The following is a 16,793-nucleotide window of genomic DNA, read 5'->3' on the forward strand; positions in this document are numbered from 1 at the left end:
CATGCAGTGCCACACTCCCTCTCTCTCTCCCTCCCTCTCTCTGTCTGTCTCTCTTCCACTGCTGGAGGGAAGGAGCCCTGCTCCACTCATGTGGAAAACACAGAGAGCACAATCAGTAAAGCATCCCTGAAACAGACATAAGGTATAATACGATGTTAATCGTTCAATGAATCAGTCAGTATATATAAAATAAGAAAAAGTTTTTGGAAAGTGCTTTTATGGACATTAAGGTTGTTAGTTGTAGTCCCTGGTCATTAAGTACCATTCACATACTACACTATTTAAGGTGAGACTACAGCTGAATAGGGTTTTTTTTTTTTTAAACAATAGACGTCACAGTGAATCTCTGCAACTTGGTTACTGATTTAAGTAAGTATTTTTTAGTTTACAGAACACATTATTAGTCATTATGGGTCATCATAATGAACTGGTTCGAAGTCAGAGTTAAAAACACATTACACATTATGGACTTAACTGACTTGGACTTTAGACTTGAAATCCTTTTGTTTCTAGTCACTCTATACCTTAGTTATGTTTTTTTTTTAGAAAAATAAATTACAGAACATTATATTTTATCACAAAAAAACCACAATACTTTACCAAATGTTTCTTTAGTGACAATTTTAGCTAATTTTGTGCATCACTCAAAAAGCCAGTACATCACTCATAAACAAAAACATCGAACAGCTGTTCACACATCAAATCATAATATGTTTCATGCAAACACAAATGTTTCCTAAATTACAGAAAATCTGAAAATATGACAGTTTTTAAGGTTACACACTGATTTTCAGACTTTGGGACACATTAACTTTGAAACAACGGGATTTAACTGCTCACCATGTGGCCATGAGGGACAGGGATGTAGTCTTACTTCTTGCTCTAAAATACAGGGGTGTGGCTAAAATAAGGCCCTGCCGATGGACTAAAACCGTCTGTGTTTTAGTAGTCACATGAAAATGTGGGACAGTATTTTTTTATTAAATTCACAATAAATGGAAATGTTTCACTTTAAAAAAATCAAAAAGATCTTTTAAAAATATTGTAAAAAAATCCAAACAAATGTGAGTATTATTTTCATGAGTTGAGATTTAGTGGTCAGTGTTTGGGACAGCCCCCAGCCACCTCCCAACACAATGTATCCTATAAATGTTGATTTTGTACATATTTAGTGCTTTACTATCTCAGTTAATGCATTGGATTTAAATAGAGCATAACATAATCCTTGTAAATATTTAAAATACTTAAAGTCTGAAAACCTTCTTTTTTATTTTTATTAATTCCTTTTAACTGTAGGATTGCTAGAAAGGTCCATATAATCTAGCATAAATCCAGGTAAGAACTCTTTCTGTAATTTGCTTTAGAATATGGTTAGAACTGAAGATTCTTTCATAAATGCAGGTTTTTTATGAGAGTTTTGCTTCTGTAACAAAAAGATGATTTTAAGAAAAAAAGTGTTAAGAATGATCCTCAGAGCTGCATTACTCTGTGAGATCTCAGAAAACATGCACCACTTCTGTGAATGTTGTCATTAGTAGAAAGGAAATAGACATATTTGGATATTCTATATGACAAAATGTGTCATCAAAATGTGTCATCGACTTTGACCCAATTTGCAACTGATGACAAGTTATCCCTTAAGGTAGGGGTCATTAACTGGATCAGGTGTGTTAGATTAGGTCAGGAGCTAAACTCTGCAGGGTGGTAGATCTCCAGGACCAGGATTTGGCACCACTGCCTTAAGGTTTTACTTTAAAAAGTATTAAAGGTTCCTACTACGTTAAATATTTTTTTCTTTTTTGATTTCAGATCCACGGTCAGTCTTGAAAAACAAGATTCGTCCCTGTCATTTTTTTGTACAGAGGCTTTCTTTCACCTCTTCATGACAAATGACGAAAATTGCTTCAGAACAATCTTTGAGACAGACTACTGAATTATGAGTTTTCTAAAAGGCTCAGGCACAGTCCTGCTCCTAGGCACAACAGCATTGCAGGTCTTTCCTGACACAGATGTGAGAAAACAGGGTGTGGATGAAATGCACCTGAAAGAATGCTATGCCATTGCACTGCTTAAAGGCCTAGTTTGCCACCTCCATATAAATACCAACAGAAAAGGCACTTCCGTAATATCAACAGGAGCGCTTAAAACTCCTACTGTTCAATTTCTTCTCCAATTCACTCTCATTTGTCATTTCAGGGCCAGATTTCCATTGGCAGCCAGGGTGCATTCCAACAGTATGGCAAGCTAGAGGCGTTGACATGAGAGCCAGAAAGCTCAGTTTAACCTCCACACACTCTGCTCATAGCCCCACTGCTTCTGCTACTGGCTCCCATTTGTAAGAGCTCTCCCTCACAAAAGCAGAGAGACCATAAAATGCGCCTTAGCGCAGGGGAGAGGAGGAATCATTACGCGCAATTTATAAACCATTAAGAGCCTTGTGAAAAAGAGAGAGGCAGCAATCTGATGGAGGGAGGAGAGCGCAAAAGCTCTGAGGCTGAGCCAGAGAGAGGTGCTTCATTTGGGAAATGTGTTTTGCGTGGTGCCGGTTGGTGTGGTTAATAGGGCCCGGGGTCACCTCTAGCCCACTGAGTCATACACAGCATTGTAGCTGGGGAGAGAGAGAGAGAAAGTGAGAGAGAGAGAGAGAGAGAGAGAGAAAGAGAGAGGGACAAAGAAAGCTGTACTGGAAAACTAGCTAACGCCGCATTGGTTCTGTACCTGTTATGAGCATAATAGAGGACAAAGTAAAATTACTCATGTTTCTGCAGGTGAATGCATGAATAGTTGAAAAACCACATTCAGCAGAAGAGCCAGCACAATGCTCCAAGGACTGATTAGGACATTTCTGTAACACCACCCTACATACTCAGCCTTCAGAAGTCGCCAATATCGCTGGTGGTAAAAAAAAGAGTTAATGTGATATGAATCATTACTCATTTGTAGCTCATAGAAACACATTCACATTCATATGTAGAAGAAAAGATTATTATAAATTAAATTTAGTGACTGGTGGTCAAGTTTAGGGCTATAACAACTAAATGGTGTTATGGATAGTATCAATAAGAAATAATTGCTCTCAATTAATTGTCATGATGACATTTCTGCTCTCTTTTACATCACTTGAAAGAAAGAAGGGACTACAGAGTTATGCCTGACTAAAAAAGTAAAAAAAAACATGCAAAGACTTCACTTTAACACCATCTAAAAAGACGATCTCCTATAAGATGTGTAAAACTGAGGTCACCTTTGAAGACAGTGTGACTGTCATATGTGAGGATCTAGAGAAACACATTCATGGCAGAAAATAACAAATCCTCAGCATGGTGAGTAAGCTGCAGTAAAAGTGTAGTCAAAGGTTTAACTCCTTGAATGTCCAGGGCCCACTGACAGGCCCAAAGTTTTATTACACGCTTCTATAACCTAAGAATAGTTCAGCCAGTTTGCATTGAAGTCCCTGTAGTTACTGAATAATAAGGCTTATTATAAAACGAATAGTTCCGGACCTGAAATATGATTGGCTGAGCTGCATTCTAAAATCCACGATATATGCACACCTATGACCGCCTCACAACAACCAAATTGTGTACTACTATGCCAAGGCACAAAAAATAGCCTTGTGCTGTTAATGGAATAATCTTTGACTAATTTAAAAACTTGGTGGTAATTTGGTGACCAGTACTTAGAAAGCAAAGGTGTTTGCATTAAACAGTGCTGTGTTAGCATATGTTGATTGTTAAATGACAAAAAGAAAAAAATTCACAAAATGACCACAATATACAGCGATGGGCGACCAAACATTCCTCTCTTTCAGTGGTCCACGGTTGCTTGGCAACAATACCACATTCTACACTTCTTGGTGCTCTACATTTCTTGGTGGAATACTTATGTTGATTATTATTAATAATAACTTGAATTATTTTCTAAGAAATTTTTGTATTTTATCATATTTTATGTTCACAGTAATGCACGGCCTCTCATGGCTTGTTGCTTTAGTATGTAATAGGCCTGAGATTTTAAGGGGTTGAAAAAGTGTAGTGTTTCAGCTAGCTCTGTTTTGGTTCAGTAAATAAACGCTGGAGGAATAAGCTGCATTTTGTCTAAACTGCATGGCTAAATTGTAGTTATTTGTTGCTAGAGTGCTAAAGCAAACCTGCTTGTCCTCACAGACACAGATATTTCTTTCTCTGCATTTTGGCCTCCCTCACTGTTTTAGATCACTGAAAATGGACCTCTTGGAAAATACTCACCAGTGTGTAGATTTTAAACTCTTTCTGTGTTTTCTTGTGGACAGATGTTTTTTTTAAAAAAGTTGACATTACATAGATGGTTGTTGCTGTTTCATGAGTGGTGAACATGCTTTATGGCCCTGCATGTCTGACATGGCTGCTTCTCTTTGCTCAGTAATATCAAATTTGATTACATAATGGTAACAACCACACAAACTACTTCATTAATCTTTGCATTATCATTAGATGAGAAATCATTTGAATAGCAATGCAAAGTTCTTGTGGAATCAGACTACCTTCATAGTAGCACTTGGACTGATATGTACAATTTGTTCTTGCTTTGTTCCTTTATTGTTTCTGCACCTTTCACCCTGAGTAAAATAGCATTTTTCAGTGCAATGCAGAAAGCATATTGCGGCATCGCTAATTAAAGTATGATTTAGAAGTTAGGGTAGGAGTTTTATGTTTAAAATAGTGTTATGCAAAAGGAGGAACAATCCTTGTGCTTTTAAATTATTAAAAGAAAACTGTATATCATGTGAAACATTTTGTTATTGGCCACACTTTTGGCCACACTTTTTCTTTTCCCAGCTAACTGATCGATTGAAGCCACAATAATCAGATTAACTCATTACAGAAATCATTGTTAGTTGCAGCCCTAATCAAGTATTGTTTTTTTAGCACAATGGCAGACGCATACGAGGGAGTAACAGGGTCTGTGGCATCCATTGAAGTTGTGCTAACAGACTAAAGTCCAGTAGCACAAAGAGGAGTACATTTTAAAACATTTTTATCATTAAAAAATCAACTGGATTTACAATATTTTCAGTGATAACATACATCTGACAAATGTTATAACATGAAGGTAAGCCAGTTTAAAGCAAAAAGAATTGTGGAAGCCATGCTAAATTGAAGAAAATATTTTCCATCAGAGAAAACCAGGGAAATCTTTTAGCCACTGGACATTAACACAGCGAGATGTCTTGTTGGAGCTCATGTTGAAGCTCATTGGAGCTCGCAAACAGGAAGGCATGCACAAAGGGCTATAGGAAGAGACTCATGGGAGCTGCACCCCCCCCCCCTTTAACTGAGTGTTATTGTTGTTTATGTTGCTGTTTACAGGGCTTGAGATGTGTTTATGTGTTTCATGTGCTTATTGTGTTGGGGTGTGGGTTCAATTAGTATGAGTTACTGTTTACCATAAAGAAAGAGCATTTGGTCAGGAGTGACCTGCCTCTATTTCAGTCGTTCCTTTAAGTGGTCTTTCTGCCTTGTTCATGTAATAAAGCATATATTCCAAACTGAAATTATGGTCATATTCATATATATATATATATATATATATATATATATATATATGTCAATCATTATTTTGCAAACGCTCCATTGGCTTAATATTTAAAAAGAGGAGGGTCTAAGATGTCATGTCCAATTAAATTCTTCCACTATTATACTACTATACTACTACTAGTATATGTAAATTATACAACAGACTGGATGCATCTTGAAGGACGCTGGTGTGCGTAATACAGTTATAAATAGTAGGATGCGCTGTTTCAAGAATCCCATACAGTCAGTAGAGAAAACTGTTTAATTTAAAGCCTGTCAAATAAAGAGAGAGAATTTAAAATGAGTTAAAATTCTGGAATAAATTTGCTTTAAATTGTTTTTGTTCTTTTTTTAAAGATTATTAAACATTGCTTAATTTGCTTAAATGGACGTGCCACCCCTTTTTAAATTTGATGAAAATTTATTATAGTTTCCATTTACATTTTTGCCACGTATCTGTTGTTTGTTGAAAACAACAAATATGTGAAAACAGAATAAAGTCAAAAATGCAGAATCAAGCCTATCGACAGAGAATTTCAGCTGAATGTAAATGTAATTATTTAAGTAGCAAGCTTGTTATCAGTTGTGTGATTACACTATTGCATTTAAACAGTAAAGCAAAAAACAGCAGTAATCACTCTTAGCTTCTATGTGTTTAGACTGACATTCTTAAGGGTTCTAGGTTGGTGCTGAGGACATCAGATTGAGGCCAGTTAAACATGGAAAAGACATTTGTTTTCCACAGCACTTGTGTAAGTCTGAAAAAGCAAAAGTAACAAAATAACAATAAAAAATCATTTAGATTCTGAGTATTGATCTGTGGCAGTAGGTCAAAGTAACAGCAACAATAACCGTAAGCTTTTAGGTTCAAATCCCATCTTGGATGTCTACAGCAATAATATGAAATGTCAGAGACCAGCAGGTGTACTATCTCTATCCTTCCACTGTAGTCTGACGCTGGCCATCATCCCTGAGATGTGATAAAGATTGTATTGCAATCTTCAGGGGTAGGTTTTAGAGCTTTAGTGCGATGTAAAAACCACTCTTCTTTAGACAGCATCTATAAAATGGTCCTGCCTGACAGAAAAAGCAGTTACGCTGATGACTCTTTAAGGAACGTAGACAGTTATTGCATTGATTCAGTTTGTACTGATAACACAGTGGTTCTCTATTGCAGTCCTGAAGACACTGTGCATTATATATTTTCATGTTTTCTCCAATGACTACACCCGATTCCACTCAGTAATTGATCTACCGATGCTCCACCCACACAACATATTGAGAAACTGTAATGCGTGTTATTTAGAGTCACTACATAGCACTGGGTTTCAAGTTTAATATGTCATGCTACAGTGCTGGATGTTGTTGTTGTGTTGAAACAATTATGCTAATGCTAGCTTGATTACATGACATTAGGTTGAATTGGACATGTGCCAACATTCTGTACAGCTTGTTCAACTTGGCAACAGCTGCTACAAAAGATGGTATTTGTAGGCAGAGCATGGATCGGTCAGTTATCAAATTTTCATAAGCTAAGATGAATAAAAACAAAGGAAAACAGTAAACATGTCATTACTCTGTGAGCTCAGAGTAAGTTATGAGTTAGCTGCTGGACATTCAATGACTTCATGTATGAAATGTAGCTGCAGGAAGGTCAGGAGGGTCAATAGTTGTGGCCTAGTGAGCGTCAGAGCGGAGCCTGAGGCCAAAGCGCGCCATATCACAACACCACCACAGTCAATACACCCCAGATTGAGCCCTCGTCCTGTACGCTGCAAACGGGAACAGAAATCAATGTTCTCAAAAAGGTTACACATCAAACTATTAAATACTTTATCGACCCGGCCCAAATATCTGCTGCACTCTATAGAGATATGGAGAGGTTTCATCATAGATAAGTGGGTGAAATGATGGACAATATTCACTCCAGAGAGAGTGAACATTTACTGAATATTATGTGCAATGATGTAGGTGTTGGCTTCGGTGCAAAAAGAGGAAAAAAAAAACCCTACAGTATTTACAAGGAACATTTCTCAAGGTCTCACAGCCAGGATTATTTTTGGCGCTTCACGGAAAACAAGCTGAATATTTCTCTCTTAAACCAATTCATCTTGTTTCTCTTGGCTGTCAGCACTGTGAGCTGGGAGAGAGAGAGAGAGAGATAGATCCAAGTTGGAGAGTGTGAGGTGAGACTCAAAGTGAGACGGCGTCCCTACATTGTCGAGGAATTTGATTCCGCTGCAGTCTCTCCACATCACCTCATCATATCAATCAGCATGTGTCAAACAGCCATCAGCTGAGAGACAATACTTATGCAACATGGAGAGAAAACGGCTGATGTTTTGCTGGAGAAGTGCAGCGGTGGAGACAAAACCAGCACGTACGGATGATGGGAGCAGAGAAAGAGAGTAATGAAGAGTGGAAGAGATGATGGGGACCGGCTGTAAGAAGCAAAAGTGTGAAAAATGGAAATTGGAAGGAGGAGGTGGGGTGTGCATAGAATTTAAGAGGGAATGAAGACAGAAAGAAAGCCAAAGCGGTGAGGGAGACAGGTGAGGAAGGAGGAGGTGATAACCTGAAGGTGATAAAAAAGTATCTGTTGGCAGGTATGGATGTGTCTGTGAAGCATGTTGCGTTATGACTGTGAGACGGCAGGAAGACAGAGAAGAATAACAGCGAGAATGAGGAAGAGAGGGAGAGAGAGAGAGAGAGAGAGAGAGAAAGAAAATGACTGATTAAAGAGAGAAAGAAACAGAGAGAAACAAGAGAAATAGAGAGAGAGAGTAACTGAGGAAACAGAATGAGAGAAGAGTAACAGCAGGAAAAAGAGGGAGAGACAGAGAATGTGAGAAAAGAGAGTGAGAGAGAGAGAGAGAGAAAGAGAGAGAGGGGAGAAAAGTAGAAAAACTGAAAGAAGACAGATTGCGAGAGAAGAATAACAGCAAGAAGGAAGGAGGGAGGGAGAGAGTGTGAGAAAGAGAGAGAGATTGACAGTGAGAAGACAATGAACAAGAATAACAGCAAGTAAGAGAGATAGAGAGAAAGCAAGAGAGAAGAGCGAGAAGGAAGAATGAAGGAGAGAGAGAGGGTAAGACAGAAAGAAATATATAGAGAGAAAATATAGGAGAGAGTGACTGAGAAGACACAACAAGAGAGAAGAATAACAGCAAGGAGAGAGAGAAATAGAGAAAAATATAGAGAAGGGAGAGAGAGTAGAAGAAGAAAGGAGGAGAAAGCAAACAAGATTACACAGAACTACAGTTAGAGAGAGAGAGACAGAGAAAGAGAGAGAGAGAGAGAGAGAGAGAGATTGAAAAAACAACAGAGAGACAAAACAACAAAAAGTGGGAGAGAGAAAAATAAAATGACTAAGATGAGGGAGAGAGAGGTAAAGAGAGAGAAACAGAGAAAAGAGTGAAAATGAGATCAGAGAGGGAGAAAAGTAGAAAAACTGGAAGAAGACAGAATGAGAAAGAAGAATAGCAGAAAGAAGGAGGAGGTAGGGAGAGAGAGTGTGAGAAAGAGAGAGAGATTCATAGTGAGAAGACAGAATGAACAAGAATAACAGCAAGAAATTGAGAGAGAAAACAAGAGAGAAGAGAGAGAGTAACAGCAAGAATAAAGGAGAGAAACAGAGAGGGTAAGAGAAATATATAGAGAGAAAACAGAGAGAGGGGGAGTGACTGAGAAGACACAACAATAGAGAAAAATAACAGCAAGAAAGAGAGAGAAATAGAGAAAAACAGAAAGAAGAGAGAGGGTGAGAGAAAGAAAGGACAAGGAAGCAAAGAAAGAGAGAGAGAGGGAGAGAGAGACTGAGAGAGCAGAACGAGATAAAAGAACAGATAGAGAAAGGGGAGGAGAGAAAGAAAATGACTGAGAAGACAGAATGAGAGAGAGAGAGAGAGAGAATAGGATAGTTTGCTCCTTCAAAAGAGAGAAGAACATGACAAAAACAGATGAAGACGTAGGGAGCAGTGAAAGAGGAGTGTGTGAAGGAGAGAGAAAGCTGAGACGGGTGGGTGAGAGACCTATTGCAATCACACAATGCCCCTTTAAAGACCAGCTCCAGTGTGAGGAGAAGGACAAAACAAGCCAGAGAGATGGCTGACAGCACGGAGGGAGTCAAAATGTGCTGGCAGTTATGAATGTGTGATCAATACAGGAGGAAAAAAAGGTGAGCGAGAGATTGAACAGAGAATGAAAGAGAGACAGCGACTGAGAAAAAGTGTGTGTGTGTGTGAGTGTCAAGGAGAGAGAGAGAGAGTGAAGAATGATGGCAGTTAAGAATGTCTGGTGAGAAATCGGTTATTACAGAAGGTGGGCGACAAAAAACAGCTTCTTTTCCCCAGAAATAAAGACGCTCATCAATTTACATCTCCGAGGGGGACTCTGCGGTTGGCCTGGGCTCAGGTGAAGTTGGGTGGGGGGAGACTGAGGTGGGGGAGTGTATGGGTGCCCCACAAGCACGAGTCACACCATTACACTCTCCATTCATCACCATGGGGAAGAGTCTACCAGCCTGGGTAATCTTGTGTGGCCGGAAAACGTGGCTATGGCATCGGAACCCTTTGTTATTTACTGCTCGCTCGCCCCTCCCCGCTCTCTCTCCATCCTCAGTGTGACACACAATTTATGAGGACAATCGCGGGGCATGTTGCGCTCCAGCAAAGCGCTCCCTGATGGATGGAGAGACAGAGAGAGTGGGAGAGAGAGAGAGGAAGGAGGGTGAAAAAGGGGGGAATATACAGGGCTGAGGGGAACGAGATTGTCTCCAGCAGTCTTGATTAAAAGTTTACGTTTCTTTGCCCCGCTGGATTTCCGTCTTTCAAGAGTGACGGACGTGAGCTTACGGTTGCAGTGATGAGCCCAGGATACCTGCTGAAAACCACAGTGAAGCGAGAGAATGAGGTTTTGACAAGTGAAATAACATGTTAGAGAGAAGAAGAAGAGGCACTTGTGTGTAAATGGGTTTAGTTAATGCATGTGCCTTAGGATAAAGGTGGTCCAGAAAAAAACACAGCACATGGAAACCCCATCTTAAACTCAGCTGAACTGTAACTGGCTCTCATCTGTCTTTTAAAATGCCACTAAGCCACCAAATGTCAGCAGAATGTCACTTCCTCCACTGGATGTACTTCTGTCTTTTATTCCAGGACGCTTCCATCACTCTAGCACTCTCTAGCTCTTTCTCTCTTTTCCCCCCTCTCTTTGTCCCTCTCCGGACCTTCCTGGAGAGCTTCAGAAACACCCACAGCCATCAGATCCTAACAATCCATTAAATTAATCACTCTGGATAAGTCAATTTTCATAAAGGCAGTAGGATTAAATTTTAATGAGATTAACCCAATTTATGTACCTTTTTATTCAGAGCTGTCAATTGATAATCCAGTGATTATATGGTTGGCTCCAGCAGTAGGCTTACAGGGCCTATTTACACAGCCGCTGATTTGGACTTTATGTGAACAGAATCACCACATTTTCTCTTGCTGCGCTGGAATTCCTATTGGGACCAGTCTCTGGAAAACACATATATTTTTAGTCTTTTCAACACTGCCTGGTGTAAAGAAACAACAACAACAACAGCAACAGAGTGAAGGAAGCAAAATACCTAGAGAGTAGAGGAGTGAACAGGGGTGGGAACGTGGATGCTGGGGAAAAAGAGAGAGAGACAACAGCACAAAGCTAAAGTTGAGCTGATGAGGGAAACAGTGTTTTGCTCCCTTTGTTCCCTGTTTATTTGAGCGGTTATGTTCTGCTTTCTGCACCCCCCATCACCCCAAAGTCCCTGTTGGCACATCAGTCTCTGTTCTTTTCTCTCCTCCTCAACTGCACATAGACTCAAGCACTGTCCATCAAAAGTTTAGGGACATCTAGTTTTTCCAAATGTTTTTAATGAGCACGTTTTCTTTGGCAGTTTGGGATAATTTAACATATTGAGGACTAGCCCGATTTATTTTGAGTAACACAGTATCACATATGAAAATATTCATGATAATCTAAGTGACAGGGTTACCCTGGGAATAATGCCAAACTTCATGTATTTTAGTATTTATGTCATTGCTTTACAGGAGAATTCCAATAATTTTTCAAATATTTTGCATAATAAGTATTTGAGATGTAAACAAAGTTATTCAGAGTGGTTTGATGTGCATTAAGAACTGTACACAGCAGTGGTGATAGGAACCAGACATCAGAAATATTTAATATTTTAATATTTAGACATTATTTTACAACAGTTTTGAGATAATGTTTTGGCCTAAATGTATTTAATCTATCCATGGCAGACAGGTACATGCAAGGTGCTGTAAGGCAAAATAGTCCCCACAGAAAATTTGTTTTTCTGATTTACCACTTTTTACCATCATCATTACATATAGCAACTCAGAAGACATGTATAAGTTCACTGGTCATTTTGGATTAAACAAAGTGCTATATTTATGTAGGAGACATGACATGACCTGGTTCCTATCACTACTACTGTAATGGAATCCAAGTTGGTACATTTCTCTAGAATGACACATCTCACATCAAACCAGTCTGTAATACTTTTTTGACATCCCAACAATTTTGAAAAATCAGTGGACTTTCCCCTTTTTTAAGGCTTTGTGGCAAAAGATTTTCAATCTGTGCTTTTAACAATAGTTACAGAGCCCTGTTGGTGATATCCCATATAAATAAAAATAATGCGTGGCCATTCCTTATTAACGCATGGGAAAGAGATCCTAATGTGTGGTCATGACTTATGACAAACATTATTTTTATTTCTACAGGATGTCACCATCAGGGCTCCGTAAATAGTTTGGAAAAAGATGAAGAACACAAATCTTGATGAACATGAAGTTGAGTTTTGTTGAAAATGTTCCCAAAGTATTAGAAGATATCTGTTTTATGTTAACCAAAACACTGGCAGGTATTTTTTTCTTACACAATTAAAAAGTAACCAAAGACATTTAAAGACTAAGCAAATGCAACTTTTGCTCTGCTTATTTAAATTGGTCTTTAACTCACTGAGGCTTTGAGGACCAAGCATTTCAGATTTTTTGTTCTTTTTTATGGAGTAATGCATCTTTTGCTTTTATGTGTTTTATGTTCTCTAATATTCTGTATGGTTTCATGCCATGAATTTATGTAGTGTCTATGTTTTCATGCACTGCACTGCAACAAATTCCTTTCAGTTTTACTGATATGGCAATATCAGATCTTGTCTTGACTTGATGTGAAAATTAAACATTCTTTCAAGAGACATCAAGGTGCACTTGACAATGTGCAGACTTCTGATGTGCCATGTTATGTCTTGCTCTTCATGTCAGTGTTCTTCCAATGTTCATCTGTCTCTCTTCCCTCTTTCTCTCTCCCTCTCTCTCTCTTCCTGTGGATGGTTAGATGGAGTGATATTCTGATAGATATTCTGTAATGAACCTTTGCCTTAAGGTGGGCCTGCTGACGGGGCTCCCAGAAGACAGCCTTGTGGAGCGAGCGGGGTTAATTTGAAATGTGCCATGAGCAGCGGGGCGCAAAAAAGCTTTGGCTAACCCCAGCTGACCGCTCTGCTTTCTCTCCCTCCCATCCCATACACCCTGCTCAAAAGCAGGCTGAACAGAGCTCCACTGGGACCCAGGCAAACTACCACGTCTCTCTGCAGCTCCAGTGTTACAGCATTGTCGTTTGGGACATCCCACTCCCTCCAGCCCGCTCTGATGTGTGAAAGAGTCCTCTCATTTAGCACCTTCATTGTGAAAACAGATTGACTTGTTCATTTGCAATTAAAGTTACAGTGCTAAGTATGCATACTCTACACATGCTAAACATGCGAAACATGAGTAGAGTATGCATGTGAATGTACAGTACTGCATTCAGAATTGTGAGTTTTTTGTTGTGAACTAACCACTGATGTCAAAACTTGGTCAAAAACGAAGAAAAAACATCTCTACAATACCACTAAACTGCTGGTGCCCCTATGGAATTCTGCTTATATGTTAGCGCCAAGCTAATGGCAATTCACATGAAAATTTTTTGGTCGTTTTAGAATAAAGACAAATATCTAAAGCTTGTAACAGACATTAACATATATTTTATCTGGTTAGTAGCTTTACAGTGACTTCTTCAGTAAAGAGTCTTGGCATCCTATTTTCCTTTTCTAATATCTGACTGAATCCAGGTAGGTCTTGCTTGTATTCACAGTCAGTGATTATGTAGGGCTTCCAGCAGGCCTAGATTTTTCTCACAAAAGTGGTCTTAATCATTGGAAATCAAAATGTGGCTGATTTCACTAACAAGCTGTTAATTATGTTAGTGGTTAATCTGACGTGTCAGGCCTTTAGACCAGCTCCTGAAGTGTTAACCAGTGAGAGAGCTCACGTGACTGTATCTACCACAGAGAAAAAAGAACGCTGATTGGACAATTTTCTGCGGGGTTTTTCAAATATTTTAACCCTTTTGTACAATGTTTGCAATGTTTAAGTAACATACATAATGATTATATAAAATAATACATGAACTAAAAATACATAGCTGTATGTTTTTGTTCCACAGAAACCATTAGGCCTTCTTTGAGGAGTATAATATAAAAACAGTTTTGCTGCAGAAAAACATTCAAAATGATGCTAGTACTTACAACTTTATAGCTTCCAAATAATTTGTTTAAAGTATTGTGTTAAAATAATTGGTGTCAAAAAATAAAATAATTGTTTTTTGGAGAGATAACACAGAAGAAGTTCTCTTAAGAACTAAAGAGCGAGTTTTTTTAAGAATCATCAATTGAAAGGTTCTTTATGGAACCAAAAGTCGTTCTACTGTGGCATCGCTCCAAAGAACCATACAGTTAGAAATAAAGGTTCTGTGCAGGTACATTTTTTATCCTTTAAGGTACAAACAATGTAAATGTACCCTCAAAGGTATAATAGTGGTTTTAAGGTCTGACTGTATACGATAAACAAGTTTTTCCCAGGTGAAAAGTATGTATTTGTATGTTTTCATAACCTAATGTTTTAAAACAGAGCAATAAAATTAAAAGCCTGGAGATGAGACGGGGTGTGTGGAGTCAATACAACTAAGAAAATATCATTTCAATGGATTATGGTACAATTATGTTCCCTGACTAAAGGTACTGAGATGTACCCTTGAGGGTCCCACCCCAGTGACAAGAAAGGTACTGCCCCAGTGACAGTTTCTGAGAGTGTATATAGTGTTGTGTGTTCCAAGTAAATGAAGTTTAATTTCTGGTAATAAAATACGCAGAAGCATAAGGTGAGGTGAAGTAAGGTTAGGACACAGCGGTGCGAAACACGTGGGTTTGCGTGTGTGTGTGTGTCCCAGTGTATTATTAAAGCCTGCCTGACTGAAGCCTCGGAAGGCCTCCAAATCCCTCATCTGGAGCTCACCCAGTCGGCAGTGCACATATGGCGGATGACTGGTGCCTGCCTTCTATTTCCAATGTAGGTTAATGAATTCATCACCACTCAGCTCTGGTGATCATCACACACTCACCCTAACTGATCCATGCATGCACACACACACATACTTTCCCACACTCACAAACACAACTGCCAGGTTGAGTACGGGGGATCTTAGAATGGCGGAGTGTGTGTGTGCAACATTAGGCATAGCACCAGTTTACAATGGTGGCATGAGCCGGATGCTTCCATTCATCAGCGAGTGTGTCTGGAGCTAATTACACATGCAGAGAGTGTGATTAAGACACACATATACACACACACACACACACTCCTCTGTGGAGATGGGCTCCTAATGCATTAATCACTACTCTGTTGGGGGGATGGCATGTGATGGCATGCGTATGTGTTTGTGTTTTTTTGTTTGTTGTGCAGACCAGAGAGACAAAGACAGGCAGTATACAAATTAAATTAGGATTTTTTAAAGGTTTTTTTGAGAATAGTGCTATTCAAATGAAATGTATTATTTTTTGTGTGTTGTTAATCACAGTTAATAGTGTTTGTCTTATTTGCTCAAATTTAAACATTTTATTATAGGTATATGAGTGGACAATATAAGCATCATTAACATGCATTTATTACTTTCAGTAATTCAATAACAGTATTTTCATCTTCTGAACTCATGTTTTATCTTGGAAACATGAAAGTAGAGTGAATAAAGGTTCCAATTTTAATCACGTCTAGAGAGCAACAGTGACTGACTTCTCCGTGATCAGGTAGACATAGAGATAGACCCAAAGATGAGTTTGAGCCCCAGCCCCCTTGTTTAGTACAAATGCTATCTTGGTTGGTGTGTGTAATACTTGTGTTTTACATTGCCTCTGCCATTCTCCAACACTTGTTTCATTGACTCTCAACTCTGCCTCGTCCCAGGAACAGAGCTCGTGGGTGGACTTGGGTTTCAGAGCCTTCGCCGCTCTTGAGCGCTCCCTCTGGCACAGTGCTGGATCACCAGAAAATCCCACCAAAAACAATAATAATCTCTTTAAGGAAGCATCACATTCCTTAGTGTCAACAATAAGGGGTGTTAATAACTTGCTACTCCAAGCTTTCATTATCATAAAAAACAAGGATTTATACAAGACTCTGTGGAGCTCTTAAATAGAATTACACCTCACTAGTATATAGTGATAAAATGGTGTGATGATTAATACCATGGCTTTGTACACTGGAAACTGGGGTTCAAATCTCTTAATAGACAGCAGTGTTAGTGTTCTGGCCTGCCACTGGAAAAATCATTTCGAGGGGAACCGGTGTTTTCCATTTTGCTGTTAGTTTTGTCAGTTTATGGGTTATTGACTTGTCCATAGTTCCCTGCAAGCACTGTCCAGTGCAGTCAGCTGAAGGTGTCCTCCAACGTTACTGATCTTTGCATCAGCAGTGTTTTTTTTGGAACTTTAAAATTGAGGTACTTGGTGATAAATAAATTCATGGCATTGCAGTAGCTGGAAATAACTGGGTGCTTGAGGCAGGAATTAATGATGGTTCAAAAGGTCAAACTAGTAAAATGCATTTAATGGCATTAAAAAAATTAAAACACATTATTAACATGTTAACTTTGACACCACTTATTATTATAGTTGATGTTGTTGTTGTTGTTGTAGTTGTTACTGCTAAATAATAACATTAGCCGAGCACTGCAGCATGTCCACACAGTTTCCGTCTGAAATGAACCTAATAGAGAAGACACAGTGTACACAGGGTGTTCTAATTAGACAATAAGATCCATTACAGCAGTGGGCTGGTTCTTGGCTTGGTTCGCTGCTATTGAGCTCTGCCCTCC

This window comes from Colossoma macropomum, unplaced genomic scaffold (assembly GCF_904425465.1).
Source record: "Colossoma macropomum unplaced genomic scaffold, Colossoma_macropomum, whole genome shotgun sequence".
Taxonomy (NCBI): Eukaryota; Metazoa; Chordata; class Actinopteri; order Characiformes; family Serrasalmidae; genus Colossoma; species Colossoma macropomum.